The sequence below is a fragment of the Ambystoma mexicanum genome, chromosome 7p (assembly GCF_040938575.1).
Source record: "Ambystoma mexicanum isolate Mex_15411 chromosome 7p, UKY_AmexF1_1, whole genome shotgun sequence".
Taxonomy (NCBI): Eukaryota; Metazoa; Chordata; class Amphibia; order Caudata; family Ambystomatidae; genus Ambystoma; species Ambystoma mexicanum.
Window position 1 is genome coordinate 834059772 of NC_090939.1, and position 16506 is coordinate 834076277.

The following is a 16506-nucleotide window of genomic DNA, read 5'->3' on the forward strand; positions in this document are numbered from 1 at the left end:
TTTAACTACTGCATGCTATGCCTCGCTCAGGCACTGTTCTTTGGTCGTTGGAACGATAGTATTTCTGGGAACTTCGATGGGACTAATCTGAATGAATTCGAAAAACGAGTTCTAACACCTTTGGGATGTTCTCTCTTTGCAAATAGAAGCAAACTCAATGTTGCATCTATTAGGCCTTCTGATAGACTCTCTAGACCTTTTCAATCACTAATTTCTTTCAAGATGGCTCATGTAGGCAACAGGGATGCCATGCCTCCTTCCTATACTATTAATCATAGCCCCAACTCTGTTTCCTTCTGTATACAAAGGGAATGTTCTCAGTTAATGTGTACATTCGAGGGTTGTACTAACATTGCAAATCTAACCAGTGAGGACAGACCTTTGTTTACTTTGTTTGTGGCAATGAAGCTTATCCGTGGTTACCTAGAGATTGGCAGGCTACTTGTTATTTGGGTATCTTGCTACTACGGGTATATGTGGCTACTACCACTGAAGTCTCTAGAACTCATCCAAGGCGGGATGAGAATGGTGACATTCCTTCACAAGTCATGGGTGATGTAGCGAAATCCTTTGTGTCATTTTGGGGACAGATAATGAATTCCAAAGATATCAGAAGACTAGCAAGGGTCCTGGAAAAAAACATCAGTAGGACCACCGATATTCTGTACAACATGACGTTGGAGCAAAAGGCAATTAGATTAGTGACCCTCCAAAATAGGAAGGTGTTAGACGTCATCCTAGCTGAGCGTGGTGGGGTATGTAAATTGGTGGGAACCGCGAGTTGTGTTTTGTACCTGACTCCTCCCCTACCATATTCAAGGCAATACAAAATATGCATACCTTGAGTACTGAAGTACATGTCCCCGAGGGAAACTGTAATCTTACCGCTTGGTTCTGGGCCTTGTTACGATCGTGGGGTTGGAAACTCTTTGTAGCCTAATGATAGTTCTTGGCCTTCTCCTGTTTTGTTGTTGTTGTGTACAATATCTCCCTGCCAGATGTTCGATGTAAGGAGGATGGTGTGCACAAACGATAGGTACACTGGGACCTAAGGTACATACACCCAAGAAAACTACTAATGCTTTTGTAATGAAGGATATTACTATCAAGGAACTTATGGCGATTGATATCTCTGAAGAATGTGATTGAGGATTTACGGGCATTGAGATGTGGGGTTTTGAGTAAAGCGAATGTTTGAGTAATGCTCTAGGATTAGGCCAAAAGGAGGGTTTGTTAAACTGTATTCGTATAATACCGCTTTGTTATGAATATTGGCCTAAGCCCATTCGCGTTACATAGAAAACCGCTGTCGAAATGTTCTGATCTCTGATCAACTTTGCCGCCATTTTAAGATCTGTCCGCCATTTTGATTTTAACTCTTGCTTTTTGTCCTAAAATGGTGGACTGTGTTTTCAACTGCAGCCGAGCTGAACGACCTTTGAGTTATGTCAACATTTAGGCTGACTGAGAGCAGACTGTTTGTTCTATGCAAAGAAACCTTGTGACTCGTATGAACTGCAATCCAAGTGTTGTCTGCGCTCACAAGCTTCATCCTCATTTAAACAGCGGAACAATGTAGAGCAAACTCATACTGTGTGCTTTGGTTGTAATATATTGTGTTCTTTCTTGAATCTAGGCTTACTATGAGACCGGAACACAATACTGCCATTGTAACTTCATGGACATGTAAACTTGTTTAATCCGTTGTACAATATTGTAATATTTGTCATGTGAACTGGGCACAAACCCTAGCATGTAAATTAGTTTGGAGATGGGCTGGACAATGATTGGAAAAAGTATAAAAGAACTTGCATTAAGATGTCCAGCACTCTCACCTCTCACTGTGTCTACTGGTCACACTGAGAGGTGTTGGGAGCGAGATAAGCTATCTGTTTGCTTTAAATTCTGTACAGAAAATAAAGATAGTTGTATCTTCCAACCAGTGATTGGCGTATTTCATTTTGTGCTACTAAGCCTCGATATTTCTTAGGGCTTTCACTTCCATGGTGGCCATTTTCTTTGTTTACTGTGTCTGCCACGGAACCATAAAGCAGACTACTTTTTTGTAACTTTTTTCTCCGCCAGTGAAACGCAACGCGTCTCGCCACCGGGAAAAAAATTATTAGTACCCCGGTCTAATGGGCCGGGGTAGTAATGGCTATACGCCCCTCGACGACGGGCCATTACCGCCCACAGTAATATTCCCGGGGTCTTTGTTAACTATGAGCCCTGGGGGCATTACTTTGTGCGGTAATGGTCCACCGTCTCAGGCTTATTGCCTGAGTAAATGCCTGCATCAAATAAGACGGAAACAGTGTAATGCCTGCACACTTGGCCATTTTATTCAGAAGATGCTTGCTTGAAACAATTCTGTGATTTTAAGACAATTAGTGCAACACACAGAGATACCTGGTAGTCTTGTGCAGGTAAGACATTTTCAAGCATCAGGTTGTTGTAGTTGTTTACTGACTCCTTGATTTCGGAAATATGGGTGTTTCAAATGAATGTTGAAAACAAGGAAAGAGGGTGTTTTTTAAAAATGGGGATGAGCCTGAGCACAACTTTAAACTGAGAGTGCCATCACCAGGTCTTGACCATAGCCCCACAAATGCATGCATGCCAATCCTCCTGATTTGGGCGGGAGACTCGCTATTATTCTGTCCAATATGTTCACTTTCTCCCTCCTCAAATATTTCTAATGCCAAGTATTTTTATTATGATTATCATTATTTTTGTATTTAGCTTTGGGAAGCAACGGAGCGCTTTACAAAGGTATACAACATTACAGATGCATAACGGAGCACTTTTCAGAGGTAACAACAGACCAGATATACAGGAGGAGAGGGATGGATGGCGTCTAGCGAGTCAGGTGGAGCGAGGGGAAACGTGATGGCCTTGGTGTTGAAGAGGAGAGACTCCTTGAAGAGATGGGTCTTGAGTTCTTTTCTGAACTCTAGGAGGGTGGGGGCGAGTCTGATGCCACCAATGCATTTCAATTTGAAAATTGAATTCTCCTTCTTTCTGTAACTAACTCTCCTTCTCCCGGAAGATCTAAAATGCTGGCATGTATGAAAAGGGACAGCCCAGCAGGAGCTCCTAACCAAGCTGACCTAGGCACAGAAGCAACCCCAAGCAAGTTTCTGCCTTTTTGGTCTAAGACGTCCAATGTCCAGGAACTTACGTGGTCCCTTACTCCTGTTGTATATCGTCCTGAAGCATATGCATCTTTCTGAAAACAATGATGACGATGTCCTCGAGTTAAAATGTGCTTCATACAGTACCATCGTACCGTTTCTCATTAAGAGAAATTCGGGGAGGGTAACAACGTTCACTTTTAATGTCTGGGACAGAAAGTATACTTGGAATACACTGTGGTAGACTTTAAAAACAGCATGAAAAGAATTTTAAAAAAGCATCACAAAAACATCTGTCTGCTCCTATTAATGAACGTGTGCATCCCTGGTTCAAAGGCAGTGAGATGAAATGCAGGACATTCCTAGATTGAGTGTGTCTTTTAAGTGAATGCAGCAATGGGCTCTTCGGTTCACAGAGCAACGTTACTGTACTGAGGTGTCGCCGTGGAAGTCACAGCTGTAAACAAACGATGTTGATTCATTGAATGCGACCCTTGCCCCTGGAAGAGCTGACACGTGCCCGGCTACCCCGGCTCTGTATTGATGGCGCGTGTACACACCCATTGAGCAGGTGCCGGGCACGTCATCGCCCTGCTCCCGTCGCACGGCGGACGCGTCAGTGACAGGACCCTGGCGAACAGCGGGCAGGGCCGGGAACAAACAGAGCTGGGAGCACCAGCCATAACCGGACACAGGGACATGTGGAGTCCGCGGCCGCCGCCGCGGCACCGTCAGTGATCCGAAACTGGGGGAGGCGGGCTGCCGCGAGCAGCTGCAGCAGCAAGGTGCGTGAGGGGAGCTGCTGCCGCTCTCCATGGTGCTGCTGCTGCGCCCGGCTCCGGCTGCTGTGGAGAGGGACAGGGGCGAACAGGAGGGAGGCATTATTGTGTTGGTTTAAGTTATGGGCAACGCTTCTCCCCTTCCCATGTGCACCATCTAAGGAAGCCTTGTGCTAATGCATTTAATATGCCCAATTTGTATTTCTACATATCATTTTCCCCCTATGTATGGTGTTCCATGAAGAAACACACACATTTGTATGTCTGGCCACAGCATGTTCAATTCACATATTACATATATATGGCCAGCTTCTGTTGCATACCATTGCCACTTTATATACCGTCCTGTACACCATCTCACAGGATAACCCCCACATATTTAGGCATGAGCAAGCATGCTGCACATAACGTCCAGAAGTACTGCTCCTTACTCCCATAGGTCTATGTATGGTTGCTCGCCACCCCAACACCCTACTATGTTCTATTCGACTGCTTGCCATTCCGTTTCGTGTGCATATTCCGGTGCACACTATTCATAGTCTAATGAATGCACATCATTCCTCTTTTCAAATGCAGGTCCCTTCCATATTGTGTAGTACAATACTCCTTATTCTTCTGCACCTCGTTACATTTTCTGTTGCACGCCATTCTGTATACTTGTCCACTCATTCAATTCACCATTTCACTTACAATGAATTCAACGACATTCTATGTACCAATATATACACTATTACACATAATAAATGTTCATGCACTTTCATCAATTTGTAACAAGAACGTTAGAGTGGGTTTAAAAAGTCTTAGGGGAAACATCCACACAACAAAACCTTTCACCTGAAATGTGAAAGTTGAATAGGCCATATATATTATATGCACACTCTTATTGTACATAACGAGGCTTTGGGAAGTCCCAATGAAGGGGAATAATGCCATATAGCATGACCCAATTGGGTTGGTGCATCTGCGAGCTATACTTCCCTGACTCATTTAGTTGAGTAATATATATATACAAACAATCTCGTCTGCCATATTCTCTGTTTCATCATTTGAATAATAGTAAATGCAATTCCTCAGTAAATTTACAAACTGTTTGTAAATTTACTGAGGAATTGCATTTACTATTATTCAAATGAAAAAGAATATGGCAGACAGGATTTTTTGTATACATTGTCCTTGATTTTCCACTTTGCTCGATGCCTGCAAATGAAGCTTGTGGAGCACCTCACGTTTTTTATATCATTTAGTTGTCTAACTTTCACCATATAATGCCAGGTCCCAACCTCATCCATCGGATGTATCTCAAATGTAGGCCTTATTTCTGACTTGCCAGAATTCTCTTAAAACTTCTCACTAACCCTGCTAAAAACTCAACCTTCTTCAAACTCCTCTTAATCTCTGAACTAAACACAACCATACCTGTACAGCACTACAAACTGCATGCACTTCACTACACCACAGCAACAAAACAAACCACACATAGCCTCGCCCAACAGTACATGGCGACTACCAACCAAAAAACACACCTATGCTCAGTGATCAGTGTCAACCGAACTGAAGCTCCCAACAGCAAATCACAGCTCTCTTGCACTTTTCTCCCGCTCAGTTCTACTAACTTACCCCTCCTCCCCCTTGCCTTACAGATCTGCCAGAGCGCCAAGAAACCACGAAGAACATACCTTTTTGTCATGCCCCGCACATTTCTCTCTCTTCTGTATAGCCAATTCACTACTCGCCATGCAAGTATGTAGGTTTGCTCTTTGCCCTCTAAGACCTAGCTCATTCCTCTTCCCTACTCTACGGCCACACACTCAACCTGTTACCAGAGGTCATTTATTACAGTGTCTTCCTTTTGTCCTCCTCTCTAAATCTCACTGTTACCTTGACTCTTGTTGACGCCGACCGCTTTAATCACTTTTTGCTTCACTCCCATGGTTTACCCTCTGGTTGCATCTTCCTATCTAAGCTCTCGTCCACTCTAGAATATAACTTCCCGCCTTACACATACGGCCTGATTCATGGAAGCTTTTACCGCCGTGCAACCTGAATGTGCCCTGCCAACTAACACCCTAATTCACAGAGCAGTGCAAAGTGTATTTTTGCAGTGCAAAGTCACTTTGCACCAGTGCTAAAAATTCCATGAATCGGGCCCACATTCTCTTTTCAACATGAACCAATGCCATCAGTTGAATGGAAATTGCTTGCTTGCTATCTCTTCCCACCTCCATGCTCCTCAATGGATGATGGCCACTCCTAATGAATGATGGCCACTCCTTATGGATAATGGTTTCTCCAATGTGCTTATAGGATTGGGCTGCCATGGGTCCCTGGGGCTGCCTCGTTCTACTTCATGCACTCTTTTGGCTCGTCCAACCCTTCAGTCACTGTGAATGAGTTGCTAGTGTGCAGCTTGCCCCTCGCCCACCACTGTTATTGGTAACGGCAGTCTAGGGTTGACTCACTTTACAGGAAGCCGTTTGTAAAATGGCAGTTTCCATCTGTTCTATTTTTTCTCATTAGTTCTGGGCACTGAAGTCATTTTTAGTATTAGAAACTGGGCAAACAAATTTACATCTGGTGAGTCACAATTATGGCCTTGATAGTCATAAAAAATCATATCCGTGTTCCTGTATTTAAATACTTCCCAAACCTAGGTTTTGTGAGAATTCCACCAGATCATTTTGAAACATGTATTTTCAGTGGCTTTTTAAGCACCTCTTTGCAAGTTACCTTACACACACATGAAATTAGTTTCTACAGTGTTCAGTATAAATTCCTGCCACCTGTATTATTATTTCAATTCCATACACTTATACAGTCGTATGTATTGAGTCTTCACATGCCAGTATCAACAGTGTTTTCTATAACACACATTACTTGTTAGTATGAATTCTTTGTGCTGTATCCTTGAAACAAAAGTGCCATTTTTGCGCAGTTCAGGAAACCGACAGATAGGTGTCTTTATGCATGGCACCTTGTAGGCATCTATTTAATCTAACAATATAATGAAAGGCCAGATGTATGTTTGTCCAATGGAGTCATAGCTTTGCCTGTTGTCACTGCTAGAGGGAGCTGTTGCCTCAGGATATACAGTGGTCCAATTCGCATAGCTTTTCCTGTTGTCACCTAGAGGGAGCTGTTGCCTTAGGATATACAGTGGTCCAATTCGCATAGCTTCTCCTGTTGTCACCTAGAGGGAGCTGTTGCCTTAGGATATACACTGGTCTGATTTGCACAGCTTTTCCTGTTGTCACCTAGAGGTTGCTGTTGCTCAGGATATATAGTGGTCCTACTGTGTCAATGCAAACCTGCTCTTTGGGCCGTGTACAGGGGCCTGTACAACAGTAATGGAATATGACACGATGAGTGAATTATTTAGTGCCTGTGGTGACCAATGCAATGCGGGCACCAGCTCTAGTATGGAGTTCCTTGCATCTCCTCATTGGAGTGGGCGATGCCAGTTCAACAGAGGTCAGCCTGAGTGGCAGTGTGAAGATTCCAGATATCCAGATGAAAGCGTATCTAAGGGTTATGTTGTGATTCTATATTTTCCCTTGTGATATTCCATACTATTTTGTCCACATGCAATGTCAACACAATCACATATTTTGTGCTATTTCAATCAATCATCAGTATTAATTACAACTAGAAACAAGGTTTTTCCGAAGTACCTTTGCATACCTGTCAACAAACAGTCCCACAATTGAAGACTGGAAAGTACTGTCTTTTCATGTATTCCCTTGCCTGTGCCATTTCACACATTGTTCATGGTGTCAGTAGTTCCGTGTTTACTTTATGCCGAAATGCACAACACTATTTAGTTAGATTTAAGATGCTCCTAAACTATACTTTATGATGTAGGGTGTCTTATAACATTTTACTTTCTCCTACAGTATAAGATAGTTTTAACTCTGTTGATAATATTATCTTGCCATACATGTCTTTAATTGCATCTCTAGTAATCTTCAAATATTGTTTTTGTTCAGTAAATACATTTTAAAGCGACCAGAATCTCAAGCGGCCTCTGATCGGCACTCATTTTATGTGATGGGACTGGAGTTCCTTCTACATTCTTTGTGAATGTATTTTATCACTTCCAATTGCTCAGGTGTTCTGCAGAATCAGTGCATCTCCTACAATCTGGGAAACAATGTTGTACAGGTGTGCATCGTTGTTTCTGTCCACTGATAACCCGGAAGCGGGCAGTGTTTCCGTTTAAAGTTGCATAGATATTTCACTTGATGGAAATGCCCTCGCCAGCTATCATCCTATAACCGAACTGTGGGCCAGATTCACAGAAGCGTTTTATAATGGCGCTATTCCACTGGAAAACATTTTGTGAATCAGGCCTTTAGTCTTTCGGAAAAGATTTTGCAGCAAGTCTTATTCAATTGGATGGAAAAGCTTCAGAAACAGGGTGGTTTTCTTTGTTTTCTTGGAGTCCGGCTTTAGAGATAGCCCAATAACCGGGATGTGTGGCAAATGATTTTGATGGTGGCCACGGTCAGGGTTTCTATTTCAGTCCTTTTTGTGACGGACCTGTCAGTGGCCTTAGACACCAATGACCATGATAAGTCACTGATCTGGCTCCAGCACCTGGTACCCGCATTCAGGGAAACTTTCTTAGGATTAGGATCCCATGTATTTTTTGTGTATCCTGTCCACTATGGATCCCAAAGGGTTGAATCCGCTCCCCTCTTTTGTTCAATGTCTAGGTCAGGCCACTGAGTGATATCATCTGGTGCCATGTATCCAGTACCATTAGCATGCGGATGTCCCACACATCTCTTGTCCGATTCATAGAAAATGTGCAAAAAAATCCTGCAAAGCCCCCCGCGCTTGTTGACTTTGCGCGTCCCTACGCGCAAAGTTCTCTTTGTGTGCTCCAAATATTCATGAAATTCAAAAGGCAAAATAACCTGATGCGCAAAGAAATTCGATTTTCCTGTGGAACGCAGACAACACGCCCCCTCGCAAAGCAAATCCAGCGAAATATTCCTACCTTTGTGCACTCTTTATCCGCAACAACATGCACCCTGGCAATAATGGGTCCCAACCCCCCGCAACCAAGGCAGCACCCTGAGATGCTTCGTATGGCCCCCAGTAACTCCTAACTGCACCCCGACAATAAGCGTACCATTTATCATAAGTGAAGCCAGCCCCGGGTAAATCCGTGTTCGAACCCCCGTAAATTCAATCCTGAACGTGCTTAACCTGGCTACATAGTGGACGAAATGGAATGTGAATCATGCTCAGTTAAGATGAAGGGATGTCTAACAAGCTAGTAGGACCAATTGCAAGCATGCCCATCACATTCCCTATGTGCTGGGATTTTGCAGAAGGTACCTCATGGAACATTTGACTCTAGGTTTCAACATGTGTATCTTGATATGAGTTTCCAGTGCAACCACTAAACACCCAAAGTGGAGGGGTTTGTGTTTATTTGTTCCTAGTGTTGCGTGACTTCTTCAGAGAAGGTTTTGCTATGATTTGCTGTCATCATCTACAATTCACGTACATTTGCCATAATATTCCTCACTCCATTGTCACTCTGACTCGCATGGGCTGCTGGGTTCAGTACTGGTGGGGACCCATCCATCAACAATTACACCAATCATTTAAGTATTTCAATAGGGATACATGTGACCGAGATAGAATGGAATTCAGACAACACACAACACCTGCCAGGTTTCCCCTATAATGCAGGCATAGCCTTGACGAGTCAGCCTGAGTCTCAGAGGGAAACTGAAGAAAAGGAAGGCAGGCTGTTGGCGGCAAATGGCACAAGCTAATTACAAATATGCTGAATGCAAAACAGCTCCAAGGACAAACAATTTAGTAGGCATCGCAAGTGATCAGTCGTACCTCAGGATTTTCTAGACACATCCAAGGTAATGGCCTCTATTTCCACACAGAGGGCCTGATTAAAAATGTGTTGCACTGGAGCAAATTAGGGGATAACTGTGAGCATCTCAGATTTGCATCTACTACCTTATACCTAATTCACAAAGCCTTAAACTGGAGTAAATCCGAAGATGCCTGGAGCATCTCTGAGATTACCATGAACACATCTTTCTAATGCATGCTTGCACACGAGAATCTGAGAGAAGCTACAGGTATTTCTAGATTTGTTCCCATTTTTGGCTTTGTGGCTCAACTATAAAGTAGCAGATGCAGATCTGAGATGCTCTTGTACATCCCCTGATTTGCTCCAATGCAGGTCGTTTTGATTCAGGGCCATGCTGCTTGGGAAGTCCAGTATGTCATAACTAATGAAATGTGTATCATGTGTTTTTGGTTCTTTCCTTTTCCTGCTTTTTGAAGGCCGCAAATAAAATAGATCGATTTATTTCAGTCGATTTTGTGCGACCCTGAAAAAGCCGAAAAAGCACAAAGCTACATTTTTTTGAATTCGAGTGTTTTCACCCCTTGATCCTCCCCTTTCCTCCCTACTAACCCGCTCCCCGACCCCCCAACCCATACACACACAAACAGTTTTGTTTGGCCCCCGCTCTTCCTGTTCTCATACATTCGTTGTCACACACACAATCGCACGTACACACACACCTAGAGACCCACAGACACTTTCCCGACACTCCCGCGATTCCTCTTCCGGGTCTCGCCGTACCTGTTAGCCCCTGTGCACACTCGTGTTTGATTTAGAAAGACCGCTCTAAATTGAACTTTTTAAAAATCTTTTTTTATAAAAACGATTTGTTCCCTTATTGATGTTTTTTTGTGTATGAATGAGATTTGACTCACGGAAGGAATGTTTGTGGATAACATGGTGGCGGACAAAAGTGCATGGTCCCACACGGCATAAGCATTGGGGTCAAGTCTGATTTTGTGTGCTTGCAAGAGGGGGCCACTGTACCCGGGACAATTGGCTGGTTTAGTGTTATTTTAAGTAGTGATTCCTGTGGACAAATGGTGAATTTGTGTCTAAAGTTCTGCTTTCAGTTTCCTGTGCTTACACTTTAGAATTTAAAATGTTTGCATGTTAACATTAAGAAAGGGAAACCTTGAGGTTCCAAGATGGCGGCTGGCGGAGGAGGACGTGCGTGAGCGTCTCTACCCACTGGGCCGCACCAAAAAGCAACGAAAAAAGCAATGTGGATGATGAAATAATGCAATACATCTCCAAAATCCACAAGGAGACAACAGCACCCACCAGAGGTTGAGGCGCCCAATGGTTCCGCTGTGAACAAAAGGAGAAGCGAAGCCGCAAAGTCACAAGAGGAGCCCGCCGCATTGCAAGCAGGAAGCAAGATCCAGGCCGCTTTGGGCTGCAAGGTCGGGGGGAGCAGGGCGAGGACAATGGAGAGTGCGGAAGGGACCGGAGGAACTCCCAGAGCTGTGAAAGAAGTGGGTGCCGCCCCACAACGGAGCGAGAAGCAGACCGCACTGGGGACTGCAGAGCCAAAGGAGGGACGGGAACAAAGCGGAGCATCCCCACGCCCCCCAAACCCTGGTTCCCTGGTGGAGGACACAAGCAGGTTAGGAGACTCCCCGGGCGGCCGAGGGAATGAAACCGGGGAGGCCGCCAAAATAAATCAGAAACACAGGACGGAAGAGGCACGCCCCTGTCCCCCCACCAGCTACATACAGGCAATGCCGGAGGACGGCGTGAAGAGCCACGCCGAGGGAGGAGTGGGGGCCAGAAAAAGAAAATCAATTTTAAAAGAAATTATATTGGGGCGGCTGTGTGCTGCAACAACAAAGCACATATAACCAGGGGCCACAGGACAAAGCAGGCAATAACTGCCAGTAGCACCATCTAATTACCCCAGCAAAACTGAAAGACGCGCCAAGGGGGAAATCTCAGAGAGGGTGTGGATGCCCACCAAACCCCATAAACAAAGGGAAGAAAGAGGAAAGGAGAGCTGCAACAGGGGAACAGCGACCCCAAACAGTGGGAGTGGAGGAGGGAGCGAGCCAGCAAACCCTCTCCAGGGAACAGCCCCAACAGGGGCAACAAAGAGAGGGGACAACAAAGAGAGGGGACAGAAAAGGGGAGAAGCAGAAGGTTCCGCCTTGGAGGGGGCAAAGACAAGCAGCATAACCAACAAAGAAAATAACCCTCACAGGAGACTAAGGAGTCAATCGGCTGCCCACCACAAGAAGCCGGATCAGGGTGGCGGGGGAAGGGGGCACAGCGGAAAAGGGCAAACCCAGTAAAGGAGCGACAAACCCATACCCCACAAGGCTTTTGGCAGCGGGGCGTCAAAGACACACCAGAAGGGCAAACTCACACTGGAAACAAGAGTGGAGAGGCCCCGACAATAATAGGATTCCCACCAAGCAGCAGAAGGCATATAGAGAAGCAAAGAAGAGCCCCATGCTCCCCAAGACCAGTGAGAGAGAGCGGCAGAGGCAAGAGAAAAGGGCTCGCCCACACCTGGTGAAACGGGGAGCACCGCAGGAGGCCCCATGACACCCACATGTAAAAAACAAGAGCAAAAGCGGCGGCATCGACTCAACAGAGCCCACAGGGCAGGCAAGAACTAAATGTAAGGCAACTATGGACGACAGGAACCACAGTAGCCCCCAAGAAAGGGGATATTCCCCAAAACCAACCCATGCAGGCAAGACGGGAGGAAGGAATGACGGCGAGCGAGGAAGACATGCAGGGCTGGTTCAAAGAATTCCAGAATCAATTAATGTCTTCCTTCCAATCGCAATTCGACACGCTGAAAGTTGAAATGAAGCAGTCGCTGCAAGAAATACGCATAGATGTAGCAAAACTAGAGGAGAGAACTGACATGTTAAAAAGGATAGTCCAAAACATGGAAGAAGACACACCAAAAAGTGACGAATCAGTGGAGTACTTGGCACGCCTGCCACAAAACCTCGAAATCCAATGTGAGGACCTAGAAAACTGCTCAAGGCAAGCAAATATACGAATAAAATATCAGAAGCAGTAGAGGAGAAAGATCTGAAGGAGATGGTGCAACAACTATTTGCAAACATTCTAGCAGTAGGCAAGGATGAGCAAATATAAATGGACTGTAACCATCGGGTAGGACCAAAGAGGGCAGGGGAACCAGCCGCCCGCCTGAGAGACGTGCTAATATCCTTGACATCCTAAATCCAGAAAGAATTAATCCTGCAAAAAGCCTGGCAAGCAGGGCAAGTGAGAATTACCAGGACCTTGTGAAAATAACACTCCAACAACGTAAGCGCATGGGTCCACTGGTGCAATTCCTGGCAAGGAAAAAAATAAAGAACAAATGGACATTTCTGTTTGGCCTCCGCTTCACATGGGATGGACAGAACCATAGACTCACTACATGCGAGGAAGGCAAACAAATATTGAATCTGCGAAGTGTGGAAGACGAGCCAAGCAACGAAAGGCAAGGAGGACCATCAAACCGCAGAAAACAGTGAGAGTGGAAAAAAATCCCAAAGAAAGGGAAAAGTGGAACCAAAACGTGAGGGAAGATAAAGGAATGCTTAGAGGCAAGAGTCTGGATGGGAAGGACACATAAAGAGAGGAGATAAGTACAGAAGACACTCTGAAAGGGGTAAGGTAATATCACGTTTTAAAAAAGGAGGCGGCCCGAGGGGTGGGGGAGAACGGGACGCATCTTGGAACCTCAAGTGGGGTTTAGGACTACCCACACATACATCTCTGGGAAGAAAGAGGGCCAGGTGCAAGGAACACTTTGTTCGGGCATACATAGGAAACTGGTCCCTCCACAGGTAAATGGGAAGGGGGGAGGGGGAGAGTTGAAGAAGGGAGTTGTGGTTGACAAGTCGGGGAAGTTGGGGGAAGGGCGAGGGAAAAGGGAGGGAGGAGAGGGCACCAGAGGAAGACACATCCCCATCCGGAGTAACGAAGCAACAGGCAGGAAGAGCAAGGTTAACCCGGGGTGAAGGATATTAAAATAGTTACGTTCAACTTAAGCGGACTAAACACCCCAGTCAAACCGAGGAAAGTGGAACACCACCTTAGGGGGGAAAAATTCGACATACTCATGTTTCAGGAAACGCACATTAAAAAGCAAGACAAGGGGAAGTTTAAAATGAAAGGATTCTCACAAATATACCAAGCTAATGCAGGGGAGAAAAGGGCAGGGATACTGATTGCATTACACGATAGACTGGGGGCACAAATGAAGACAATCAACTTGGACAAGGATGGTAGATATGTTTTCTTAATTCCAGAAATCGGGGGCCAGGTGCTGATGCTAGCTTCATTGTATGCCCCAAATATGGGGCAAGACGGATATATCAGGGGAAATGGTATCTAAATTGGAAACGTTCGCTAAGGGGGAGATCATTCTGACAGGGGATTTTAATATAGCCTGGAAGCCGAAGCAGGATGGGAGCGGGACAGACTCACAGGAATCACTTGCCCCCTCCAAAGCACTCATACACAAGATGACATCACTGGCCATCCACGATGTATGGAGGGCTAAAAGGGGACAGATGCAAGGGTTCACACACTGTTCACACACTATTCCCACGCACATGCCACTATGTCACAGATAGATTACATTTGGGCTTCCACAGGACCAGTTGGGAAAGTGAGGAAAATAGAACTAGGACCTATCTCACTATCGGACCACGAAGAACTATGGATCACGATGAGGGTGGGGAATACAAAGGAGGGAATATGGAAGTGGACATTTCCAACAGACCTCCTACATGATCCAATACAAGTGGAGGTAATAAGGGAACAGCTATTGCAATACTTTAGAGTAAATGAATCCGAGGTGATCTTGCAAGACATAATATGGGATGCCTTTAAAACAGTGATGCAGGGGAACCAAATAGCCCTGAGAGCGGGGAAAGAGAAGCAGAGGCGTCAGTGGGAAAAAGAACTGGAGGCAAAATTAAGTGACACGCAAAAAGAAATGGCAAAAAACCCCAGCACTATGCTAAAGAAAACACTGAGACACATTCAGGGCCAACTAGAAACATTAAGGACAAGAAAAGCTGAGACAGCATTACTATACTTCAAACAGTGCCACTATGTGAAGGCCAACAAAGCGGACAGACCCCTAGCAAGACAACTGAGGGAAAAAAAGGGACCTCGAACAATCATGAGACTTCAAAACAAGCAGGGGCAGGAGAAGGCGATAACTGAAGATATGGGAGAAATCTTCATGGATTTCTATCAGAAACTACTCATCAGATAATCCATCAGAGGAGAGGCAGATTGAATACCTACTGGGCCTGCCGCTTACATGCATAACAGAGGAAGAAAGAGACGAACTCAGGGTGGCAATAAGGGAAGAGGAAGTCCAAAAAGCAATAAGGGAGCTGCCAAAGAATAAAGCGCCAGGTCCTGATGAATACACAGCGATCTTCTACAAAACATATAGCAACATCCTGTCCCAAATCCTCACAAAGCTGTACAACACATTCCAAGCAAACAAAAACATCACACCCTCAATGAACGACACCAAATCAATAGAGAAAACGGGTATAACACAGAAATCAGCGATTCTCATTTCACCCGATGCAGAAAAATCATTTGACAGAGTGGAGTAGACAATGTTATTTAAGACAGTGACACAAATGGGGTTTGGGGCGAACCATATTAACATGATAAGAGCTAATCATGCAACCCCATCAATACGAATTGCGTTTAATGGCATAGTAACAGACAAAATCACCCTGGCACGCAAAACTAAACAAGGCTGCCCATTATTCCACTCCTATATGCCATATACTTGGAACCACTACTAGTTAGAATAAAATAGTCAAACTGAGTAAAGGATATAGAAATGGCGGGGGAATCCCATAAAATCATAGCATTCGCAGATGACCTGCTAGTCGCCCTTTCGAACCCGGAACAATCACTAACGGGCCTAATGCAAGAATTAGAGACTTTGGAAAGATCTAAAATGTTGAATCTGTCTGCAGACCAGGAAATAATAAATTATCTGGAGCGGAGGTCACAAATAAAACATTCCAAAGAGGGCATAAAATACCTAGGCGTAACCCTTACAAATAAAATAGAAAAAATGTACAGGGCAAACTATCCCCATCTACTAAGCAGCATCAGAACAGATTTGACCAAATTGAACCCGCTCATGATCACGTGGTGACGCATGACGACAATAAAAATGGTGACCCTGCCAAGGGCACTGTACTACTTCCAGGCGCTACCAATAAGAGTTCTAAAATCCTTCTTTAGCTCCTTGAATAAGGCCATAAATGCATACATTTGGAAGACAAAAAAAAACAAGGGTAGCAATGACAACACTCACAGCCCCAAGGAACATAGGGGGGATGGCATTCCCACACTTCCACAAATACTATGAGGCGGCACAACTCGCGGTCATTCGATAATGCCTAAAGGGAGACCAATGTAAAATATGGGCACTACAGGACAGGGCGGTTGCGGGATCACCCCTTCAGGGACTCATGTGGTTGGGCAAAAAGAGGAGACACCCTAACGCAAGGATAAGCAAGATACTAGGCATAGGGTTAGACATATAGGATGGGGCAACCGGAGGGGGGACCCTATCAACAAAACCATCACCCTTTGCCCCCTTGTTTGGTAACCCAGAATTCCCACCGGGGATGGCCAAGAAAGCTTTCAAGAAATGGGAGATGGCGGGTTGCCAGAAATGAAGGAACAT

General features: G+C 45.0%; 1 protein-coding gene across 2 annotated transcripts in view; it reads left to right on the forward strand.

Moving 5' to 3' along the window:
* Nucleotides 1–3665: 3665 nt before the first annotated feature.
* The window catches only part of NALCN (sodium leak channel, non-selective), a 3431684-nt gene continuing 3418843 nt past the window's right edge, over nucleotides 3666–16506 (forward strand). The window contains exon 1 of one of the 2 annotated variants that reach the window (XM_069637002.1): nucleotides 3666–3919. The gene's annotated coding sequence lies outside the window, so the exon portion shown is untranslated. The remainder of the gene's footprint in view (nucleotides 3920–16506) is intronic. The other variant, XM_069637001.1, reaches the window with a different exon arrangement.